The following is a 9,965-nucleotide window of genomic DNA, read 5'->3' as shown; positions in this document are numbered from 1 at the left end:
GCGCTGAGTTCAGCGCACTGTCGGCTTTCCCGATGTGGGCCCAGTGTGAAGAGCTTACGGTCCGGTACCGTAGCTCTTCTATGGTCAGAAGGGAGTTTCTGACACTCAGTCAGAGACGTCCTTCTTCACAGCGGAGTCAACATAAAAGTGGGTGGAGCTAAATTTGCCTCGGTGCGGCCCGCCGACTGGCTGGGATCTTGCTCTGCGGCCCACATGCTGAGTTGAGTTTGAGACCCCTGAGGTAAACTCTTTGATTCTGGTAGAGTTTGACCCAACAATTACACATTGGTCTTCTTCAGATTCTTACGCTTGTCTATTTTTACTGCTTTCAACACATCAACTTCAGGAACTGATTGTTCATTTGCTATGTTTAAATTACAGATGTAAACTGCAGTTTTATCTCTGACATACACTGTGTGTCTGTACTGTGTGCAAATGTGAATGCTTCTGCTATAGACAAAACATAAGCGTATACACTAGAGATGAGCGAACACTGTTTGGATCAGCCGATCTGAACAGCATGCACCCATAGAAATGAATGGAAGCACCTGTGACGCTGACTTTGCCGGCGGCCGGCGTCTCAGGTGTTTCCATTCATTTCTATGGGTGCGTGCTGTTCGGATCGGCTGATCCGAACAGTGTTCGCTCATCTCTAGTATGCACCATTACATCTATAATTAGAAAAAATATCTGGTTTTAATACTTACACTATGTGATCAAAAGTATCCGGACACCTGGCTGAAAATGACTTACAAGTTGGTGGCGCCCTCCATCAGTAATGCTGGAATTCAATATGGTGTTGGCCCACCCTTTGCCTTGATGACAGCTTCCACTCTCGCAGGCATATGTTCAATCAGGTGCTGCAAGATTTCTTGGGGAATGGCAGTCCACTCATCACGGAGTGCTGCACTAAGGAGAGGTATTGATGTAGGTCGGTGAGGCCTGGCACGAAGTCGGCGTTCCAAAGCATCCCAAAGATGTTCTATAGGATTCAAGTCAGGACTCTGTGCAGGCCAGTCCATTACAGAGATGTTATTGTCGTGTAACCACTCCGCCACAGTTTTCTCTGCTCCTCTAATGGTTAATCTGGCCTTGCCCTGTGATTGACAGCTTGCCTTCCTGTCAACTCCATGGGCGGGTTCTTCCTCCCTATTTAGCCTTGGCTCCCATTCAAATCAGTGCTTGCTATTGCCGTGTGCATACTTGCTCCTTACTGTTCCTATTTTTGATTACATTCTTATCTTTGACCTTTGGCTTTCCTCACTGACTATTCTTTGGACTCCAATTTGGCACTGCATCGCTCGACTGTTACTGACCCTTGGCTAGCTGACCTCTCTTTGTTGTTGTCCGTCTTGTCTCCGTTTTGTGTTTCACATATACAGGGAGGGAACGTCTTCGTGGTTGTCGCCTATTACGTAGGATAGGGCCTGGTAATAGGAAGGGACAGTTGGGGGCGTCAGCTTAGGGCTCACTGTCTCTTGTGTCCCGTCCCAGGGTTCCATAAGACTGTATAACACCCATGCAAAAAGCAATTGGGGGGGGCTGGAGTTTGTGCTACAAAAACATAGGACATGCCCTATTGTCCTAAAACTCAGGACATGTGCATCAAGCCACAATTTCAAGTTGTGTGTCCACACAAACACTCCAATTCAGGACTTTTGCCAAGTATGGAGGTAGTGAATTCTCATATACGGCAAAACTAATATTTCAAATAATGTATAGTGAAGAAATACCTCTCTTTACACATTAATTCAAACTTAAGGTTGTCATAGAAACCTTGTACAATTTTAGCTTATGCAAACCTTACGTGAGAGCAGTCCTGAGTTATACAGTAGCTGCTGAAATTGAATTTCCAGGAAATATGCCATTATTTATATATTTATTTGAGAAGTTAAAATTAATTTGTATGAATCACATCAGAAATACCAGAAAAAAGGAGAAAAACATGGCATTTTCCATGTTTATTGTGAAGGTTAGTAAACCTTTGTGTATCCACAGACGCAATTGGCATTGTTTCACCTTAGAAATATGTGCATCATTTGCTTTTAGTTGCAAGAAACCTTTGCATCATCTTGAAATAAGCAATATAAAATGTTTTATTCCATGTGATCTAGTGAAGAATCATATGTAATTTGTGTTCAATTTACCACCTACACTCCTACTTAAGTCTTCTGTGCGGTTCATAGTACAGTAAATTTTCAACATAAAGATGTACATTATCTACAGTTGGTTTCACAATACCATATAAAGGAAATAACTTTTGAGCAATTGACAAATTGTAATAATCTTGATGTCAGTATTTTTCTATTAAGAAAGAAAAAGGTGCTGTTTCCTAAATGACTGGATGGTCCAGCATAAAAACACAATAGTGGTTAATGGGACTAAGCTGTAGTAATAGTCACTGCCACTACACAGCATACAGAACCGTGCCTGCTTTTAAAGCACTGCATCCCCTTTTATTAGCTGACTTGTGGGAGTGTCAAGAGTCCGACCGCCGCCGATCTGATGACCTAATTCTAAATCCTTAATATTAAAGATCAGGAAAGCCCCTTCAAAGGGTCCTAGGATCCCACAACCAGTGGAATAACTTGAACAGGTACAGAGGATGCAGTTGCACCTGGAATTAGGAGCATTAGGGACCAATATGGTGTCTTTTCCCAGTGTGAGGAGACCAGTACTGCAAATAATATACTATACTTGAAGGGCTTGGTAAGATATTGCATTAGGGTTCAAGAGCCTAATGTTTCGTTTCTGTCCACTACAGTGACTATAAGAACAAAATATTTTATTCACAATATAAAAATTTACATATTTGTGGTTTAAGATTTTTTTCTCATGTTTGTTAAGTCTAGAAACATTACTGTGGTTTCCTATACAGACGGAATTGCCAAATAATAGGCTTCACACCTTCTATCAAGAACTAAAAATCTACTGTGTATACTGTAGGTGGCTAAAATAAGTGAACATCAATTGAAGCCACCAACAACTGGTACATTTAACTCTGGTGTCTTATTTTCTGTGCATCTCCACTAACTGGGTGAGATCTACCCTTACACATGTATTCCCCCTCTCTTCCCTTACAATGGTTAGGTGAATAACCATAAATGTCAAGGGCCTGGGCTCCAACGTTATGTGGCGCCTCCTCCCCCATGAGCTTCAATCCCTTTGGGAACACGTTTCGTTCTTCCAGGTGACCCAGTATGACCACTCCGGCACCTTTCACTTTGCCTGTCATTATTTTCTTAATGCTTATTCTGCTTTTCACGATCACTGGAGGGATGGTGTGGCCAGACTATTGTCTCATTCTTGCCCAGTTACTATTTATGCCTTCCATTTAGATCCCCAAGAGCAAGAGCGCATTAGCCTGGAGTTTTTTTCTCTTTTTTTGTATATCACTACACCCCTGTCAACACAGTGGGTTCAGCCCCAGAGCGCATTAGCCTGGAGTTTTTTTCTCTTTTTTTTTAGATCCCCAGGGTAGATATATTATATTAGAGGGCCTCCTCTGTAGTCAACTTGTGGTCCTCTGCAATGTTTATACCCCAAATGTATCTCAGATCCTATTTTTACGCAAGGTCCTAAGTCGTCCGTGGTCTTACTCTAATGCTGTTTGGATACTTAGAAGAGATTTTAATATGATTTTTTCTGAATGAGTGAACAGACTATCTTTGGATGACAGTCCTCCACAGGGTTCACAAGGGTTACTAGAGACTTCCGCCATCTGATTAGATCCCATGCCCTTTATGATTTGTGGCTCATTGATAAACCTACATTATGCTGCTATACCTTTTTCTCTCTTCGCTATAACCTCCACCCCAGACTTGACTACTTTTTTGGTAACGCCTTGCATCTCTGCTTACTCACTGTGGCGAATGTTAGCCTTATTTCTTGGTCTGACCATGCCCCTTTCTCAAGTTCCTGTCCCTGCTAAATACTGGTTCCTCAATGAAGTCCTCCTTAAAACACCCTTCTCCCAGACTACTCTGTGCTCTCATCTAACTATTTCAGGATAAACAAGGGATCCATAGCCTTAGGCTCGGTCCTGTGGGAGGTTCATAATGTGGTCATGCAAGGGCACTGTTTTGCTTTAGCAACACAACATAAAACAAAGTAGCTAGTGGATGTGCCCTTGTCGATAAAATTCAGAACCTCACCACCCAATAATCCCTCCCTTCAGGATTCTTCAATAGTTAGTGGTGGTCCAAACTGACCTGAGAGATCTATTGAACCATATGGCACAGTGCCTTCTCCTGTACACCCACTAACGTTACTACAAATGGGGTAATAAAGCACACACCTTGCTAGCTAAGAACTTGAGATACTCTTACGCTTCCTCCACCCCTCATGTTGTGCGAGATGCTGGAGGTTCCCTTCAGCACCATCCTGAAACTATTGCAATGGCCTTCTGTGATTACTACGCTAAACTGTGTAATCTCCCATCTGGCCACACCTCGTCTCAATACCTACAGGACTACCTGTCACCCTCTCAACTACTTCCCCTTCCCTTGGATGTTTTACCTACCCTCAATGCCCTTTTCACCAATGAGGAGATAGAGGAGGTACTGAAGGACCTATCAAATGGGAAAGTTCCGGGTCCCAACAGGTTCACTTATTTATACTATAAAACCTTCCTAACTTATCTTCTTCCTCATCTGAGAAGATTTTGAAATCTTTCTTAGATGGCACTCCTATACCAATGTCGCACTGTCAATGTTGTCCCTAAGCCTAAAAACGATCCACAGGAGTGCTCTAGTTATAGACTCATTGTCCTACTAAATACTGACTTGAAGCTGTTTACTAAGCTTTTGGCCTACCAATTGAATGTCTGGTTGCCTTTTCTTGTCCATAAGAACCAAGTGAGCTTTATTGTCAGGGGAAAGATAACACTAGAAGGACTGTGGACTTGATTGAGGTCTGCAGTCATCAGAGAAGGCCTTTGACCATATTGACTGGTCCTTTATCATGACATCATGAGAAGCCTTCAGTTTTTGGGGGACATTCCTGTGGGTGAGTCGGGTATTATACTCCTCCCCCATAACTACAGTAAAACTCCGCCTCTCCTCTTTGGATTCCTTTCCCTTCAAAGCTGCTCACTCTCCCCCTTATTTTTGCTCTCTGTATTGAGCCATTGGCAGCCCGTATTCACTTGAATCCAGATATAACTAGAATTATGGTCCGAGATCATAATTGCCTGTTCTCTGGCAATGTTCTCCTTACCATCACCTCATTGCCTAATCTTATAAACACTCTCCGTGATTATGACCATCTATAAGGTTAACCCTACTAAGACTGGTGTGCACTGTAAAAAACACCATAATGGTGCGTTCACATCTAATTTTATATGTTTTTTTTTTCAGCAGGTGGCTATCCATTTACATAGAGATTAGAGATGAGCGAACAGTGTTCTATCGAACACATGTTCGATCGGATATCAGGGTGTTCGCCATGTTCGAATCGAATCGAACACCGCGTGGTAAAGTGCGCCAAAATTCGATTCCCCTCCCACCTTCCCTGGCGCCTTTTTTGCACCAATAACAGCGCAGGGGAGGTGGGACAGGAACTACGACACCGGGGGCATTGAAAAAAATTGGAAAAAGTCATTGGCTGCCGAAATCAGGTGACCTCCATTTTAGACGAATAGTGGATTTCAAATCCGGGTCATATGAGAATGTGAACTTTGTGACTATGAGACAGGGATAGCTGTACAGGCAGGGATAGCTAGGGATAACCTTTATTTAGGGGGGAATGTTATTAAAAATAACTTTTTGGGGCTCTATCGGGTGTGTAATTGTGATTTTTGTGAGATAAACTTTTTCCCATAGGGATGCATTGGCCAGCGCTGATTGGCCGAATTCCGTACTCTGGCCAATCAGTGCTGGCCAATGCATTCTATTAGCTTGATGAAGCAGAGTGTGCACAAGGGTTCAAGCGCACCCTCGGCTCTGATGTAGCAGAGCCGAGGCTGCACAAGGGTTCAAGCGCACCCTCGGCTCTGATGTAGCAGAGCCGAGGGTGCACTTGAACCCTTGTGCACCCTCGGCTCTGCTACATCAGAGCCGAGGGTGCGCTTGAACCCTTGTGCACACTCTGCTTCATCAAGCTAATAGAATGCATTGGCCAGCGCTGATTGGCCAATGCATTCTATTAGCCCGATGAAGTAGAGCTGAATGTGTGTGCTAAGCACACACATTCAGCACTGCTTCATCACGCCAATACAATGCATTAGCCAGTGCTGATTGGCCAGAGTACGGAATTCGGCCAATCAGCGCTGGCTCTTCTGGAGGAGGCGGAGTCTAAGATCGCTCCACACCAGTCTCCATTCAGGTCCGACCTTAGACTCCGCCTCCTCCAGCAGAGCCAGCGCTGATTGGCCGAATTCCGTACTCTGGCCAATCAGCACTGGCTAATGCATTGTATTGGCGTGATGAAGCAGTGCTGAATGTGTGTGCTTAGCACACACATTCAGCTCTACTTCATCGGGCTAATAGAATGCATTGGCCAATCAGCGCTGGCCAATGCATTCTATTAGCGTGAACTGAGTTTGTACAGGGGTTCTAGTGCACCCTCGGCTCTGCTACATCAGATTGCTACATCTGATGTAGCAGTGCCGAGTGTGCATCAGATGTGTAGTTGAGCAAAACTGACTCAGCACTGCTAAGTCTCTGCATTCACATAGGAATGCATTGGCCAGCCTTCGGCCAATCAGCGCTAGCTCTGCCGGAGGAGGCGGAGTCTAAGGTCGGACCTGAATGGAGACTGGTGTGGAGCGATCTTAGACTCCGCCTCCTCCAGCAGAGCCAGCGCTGATTGGCCGAATTCCGTACTCTGGCCAATCAGCACTGGCTAATGCATTGTATTGGCGTGATGAAGCAGTGCTGAATGTGTGTGCTTAGCACACACATTCAGCTCTACTTCATCGGGCTAATAGAATGCATTGGCCAATCAGCGCTGGCCAATGCATTCTATTAGCTTGATGAAGCAGAGTGTGCACAAGGGTTCAAGCGCACCCTCGGCTCTGATGTAGCAGAGCCGAGGCTGCACAAGGGTTCAAGCGCACCCTCGGCTCTGATGTAGCAGAGCCGAGGCTGCACAAGGGTTCAAGCGCACCCTCGGCTCTGATGTAGCAGAGCCGAGGCTGCACAAGGGTTCAAGCGCACCCTCGGCTCTGATGTAGCAGAGCCGAGGCTGCACAAGGGTTCAAGCGCACCCTCGGCTCTGATGTAGCAGAGCCGAGGGTGCACAAGGGTTCAAGTGCACCCTCGGCTCTGATGTAGCAGAGCCAAGGGTGCACAAGGGTTCAAGTGCACCCTCGGCTCTGCTACATCAGAGCCGAGGGTGCGCTTGAACCCTTGTGCAGCCTCGGCTCTGCTACATCAGAGCCGAGGGTGCGCTTGAACCCTTGTGCACACTCTGCTTCATCAAGCTAATAGAATGCATTGGCCAGCGCTGATTGGCCAATGCATTCTATTAGCCCGATGAAGTAGAGCTGAATGTGTGTGCTAAGCACACACATTCAGCACTGCTTCATCACGCCAATACAATGCATTAGCCAGTGCTGATTGGCCAGAGTACGGAATTCGGCCAATCAGCGCTGGCTCTGCTGGAGGAGGCGGAGTCTAAGATCGCTCCACACCAGTCTCCATTCAGGTCCGACCTTAGACTCCGCCTCCTCCAGCAGAGCCAGCGCTGATTGGTCGAGTTCCGTACTCTGGCCAATCAGCGCTGGCCAATGCATTCTATTAGCCCGATGAAGTAGAGCTGAATGTGTGTGCTTAGCACACACATTCAGCTCTACTTCATCGGGCTAATAGAATGCATTGGCCAATCAGCGCTGGCCAATGCATTCTATTAGCGTGAACTGAGTTTGCACAGGGGTTCTAGTGCACCCTCGGCTCTGCTACATCAGATTGCTACATCTGATGTAGCAGTGCCGAGTGTGCATCAGATGTGTAGTTGAGCAAAACTGACTCAGCACTGCTAAGTCTCTGCATTCACATAGGAATGCATTGGCCAGCCTTCGGCCAATCAGCGCTGGCTCTGCCGGAGGAGGCGGAGTCTAAGGTCGGACCTGAATGGAGACTGGTGTGGAGCGATCTTAGACTCCGCCTCCTCCAGCAGAGCCAGCGCTGATTGGTCGAGTTCCGTACTCTGGCCAATCAGCACTGGCCAATGCATTTCTATGGGGAAAAGTTAGCTTGCGAAAATCGCAAACTGACAGGGATTTCCATGAAATAAAGTGACTTTTATGCCCCCAGACATGCTTCCCCTGCTGTCCCAGTGTCATTCCAGAGTGTTGGTATCATTTCCTGGGGTGTCATAGTGGACTTGGTGACCCTCCAGACACGAATTTGGGTTTCCCCCTTAACGAGTTTATGTTCCCCATAGACTATAATGGGGTTCGAAACCCATTCGAACACTCGAACAGTGAGCGGCTGTTCGAATCGAATTTCGAACCTCGAACATTTTAGTGTTCGCTCATCTCTAATAGAGATCAATGAAAAAAATAAAGGGATTCATGCTTTTTGTGTCCTTAAAAAAAAAAAAAACTAAACAGAAATGGATCCATCTTTTTTTACATTGTTCTCTGTGTAAATGGTTGGCCATCCATTTGGTTTGCATCCATCTCTAGCATCTGCTAAACTGATCTACTAAACTCATGTAAAAAAAACTTGATGTGAATATAAATGAATTAATGAATTAATTTTATTTATATAGCGCTAACGTATTCCGCAGCACTGTACAATTTGTAGGGTTCAAATACAGACAGAAAGATACATTACAAAGAAAGGTATTTCACACAATGGGACTGAGGGCCCTGCTCGCAAGAGCTTACAATCTATGAGGTAGAAGGGGTGACACAAGAGGTAGCAGGGGTGGCATTGCTTATTGTCAGACAATTTTGTAATAGAGGTTACTGTCATTACATAAACATAAGACTTTATGAGCCGTCACCAGTCCTGTCCTTTAACATGTGGATGGTGCTTGGACATATAAAGTTAGCCTGAAACGGCATCATATTATGTGGGGTAATGTGGGAGCTGGAACAGAGGAGGGTTAAATTTTGGGGATTCTAATTATGGTATGGAAGGGTTTACATTAGAAATTGTGATAGGCCTTTCTGAAAAGATGTGTCTTTAGTTTGCGCTTGAAGTTGTAGAAATTGGGAGTTATCCTGATTGTCCAGGATAGAGCATTCCAGAGAAGTGGTGCAACTCGGAAGAAGTCTTGTATACGAGCGTGCGAGGTTCTGATAATAGAGGATGTAAGTGTTAGGTCATTGAGTGAATGGAGAGCACGGGTTGGACGGTAGACAGAGATGAGGGAGGAAATGTAAGGAGGTGCAGCATTATGGAGAGCCTTGTGGATGAGGGTGATAACTTTATATTTTATCCTATAATGAATAGGCAGCCTATGTAGTGACTGGCACAGACCAGAGGCATAGCTGTAGTGTCTAGCCTGATAGATGAGCCTGGCCGCTGCATTCAGAATAGATTGTAGAGGGTAGAGTTTAGTATATCCTAAACCTGCTTAGAGTAGGGACTCATATATGTGCTGCACTTAGAGAAGTCTATCACCAGAGACCAGCATATTAACCCAGCCTGACATTCACCCTTCTGAATCGGTGCCTTAGTTGCTGAGATATTGCCATTTTTAATCATTTTTAAATAAGCTCTTTGGAATCATGATGGTAAGCAGTGAAACTAAAAGTCAACACGTAATGACAGACAAGTGTTGTAATTAAAAAAACTTTAGCAAAACCACAATGTTCACTGACCCAGACGGTGTAAACTATATACATTATTTCCCTTCACTCAGTAGCCATATTTCTATGGTTACAACTATTCACGCTATGGTCCATTTTTACACGTTTACACTGGAGAATTATGGCTTTACAATGGTTGTTACTTCCCATGTACTGTAAGAAAAAGTTGTGGCACGTCAAAAGGTTAAATAGGTAGACACAA

Source organism: Leptodactylus fuscus, chromosome 4 (genome assembly GCF_031893055.1).
Source record: "Leptodactylus fuscus isolate aLepFus1 chromosome 4, aLepFus1.hap2, whole genome shotgun sequence".
Classification (NCBI taxonomy): Eukaryota; Metazoa; Chordata; class Amphibia; order Anura; family Leptodactylidae; genus Leptodactylus; species Leptodactylus fuscus.
The sequence above is the reverse complement of the archived record's forward strand: the minus strand, read 5'-3'. Positions refer to the sequence as shown.